At 41.6% G+C, this 1,154-nt stretch overlaps 1 non-coding gene across 1 annotated transcript; it reads left to right on the forward strand.

The window, feature by feature from the left end:
• Positions 1–690: 690 nt before the first annotated feature.
• Positions 691–764, forward strand: TRNAI-GAU. The gene has a single exon. It is a non-coding gene; the product is annotated as a tRNA-Ile (tRNA).
• Positions 765–1,154: the final 390 nt, after the last annotated feature.

Below are 1,154 nucleotides of genomic sequence, written 5' to 3' on the forward strand. Positions count from 1 at the left end.
TTGCGATCCGTTGCCGGACACGGAAAAAAGACAAAAGACAAAAAAAAAAAAAAAAAATTGCTAGTGAACTACTGATGGTAGTATATGATGAAAATCTAAATTGCAAAGTACAAGACAAGACACAGAAGGGAAGCCAGTAGGAGAGGAGGAGAGAATGGCATAATATAAGAAGGAGGGGATTGACCGGTTATGAAAGGTGGACTTATATAAGCAAAGTGGAGTGGGAGGTGAGTGTAGTGGTGTGCATGCAACTTTGCAGTAGATATTGGAAAAAAGAATGGAAGAAATTGAGAATGATAAGTAGAGGTAATAATTTTAAGTGTCAGGGGAAGAGGAAATCAAGGTTCCAAAGTAGGCGTAGGATGATGATCTCTTAGGAAGGAAAGACTCAGTGCTTCCGAGACTAGCAGGAAGTGAGAAAAGAAAAATGTAGGAGGCAGTATATTCTATTATGCATCAAAGAAGAAAGTATATAAGACGTCACAGAAGGTGACCCCAACTATTGTCCATTAAAAAGGCTAAACGTGGTGGGAAGAGGGAGTACAAGCTTGAGGAGAAAGGAACTTGTCTAGAAGTCAACCATTGAATGCATACCAAGTTGTAGAGGAAATATGAATGAAAGTCTCGCCAAGAAGCAAAAAGACCAGGTTAAAACCAGATGTGCATTCATCTGTTACTCAACTGGGGGCTGGCTGGTTAGCTCAATTGGTTAGAGCATGGTGCTGATAACACCAGGGTCCAGGGTTCAATCCCCGTACCAGCCAGATGCCAAAAACAAAATCTGTTATTCAACCAGTGCTTATTGAACACCTATCATTGTTTCTTCATTCAGCAGCCATCTAGTTAGATGACACACACCCACTGTGTGTCAGATGCAAAAACAAATGTATGCACAGGAATACAATCTGTTAGAAGAGACAGACGTGTGTAGCCAAGTCTAAACTTAGTCCATTCAGTGTGATGCTTGCTGTAAAGAAGGTTCATGTGGATGCTGTGTTCATGTGCTGCCCTTAAAGGATGAGGAAATGATACGAAAGGGTCGGAAAGAAAGTCCATGAAGAAGGAATAAAATTAGTATGTGAGAGAGCATACTGTGGATGGGGAGATTTTGAGGGATCCGGTAGGAAGAGCACAGGGAGGTGGTAGACAGTAGG

The sequence above is a fragment of the Galeopterus variegatus genome, unplaced genomic scaffold (assembly GCF_000696425.1).
Source record: "Galeopterus variegatus unplaced genomic scaffold, G_variegatus-3.0.2 Scaffold76290, whole genome shotgun sequence".
NCBI lineage: Eukaryota > Metazoa > Chordata > Mammalia > Dermoptera > Cynocephalidae > Galeopterus > Galeopterus variegatus.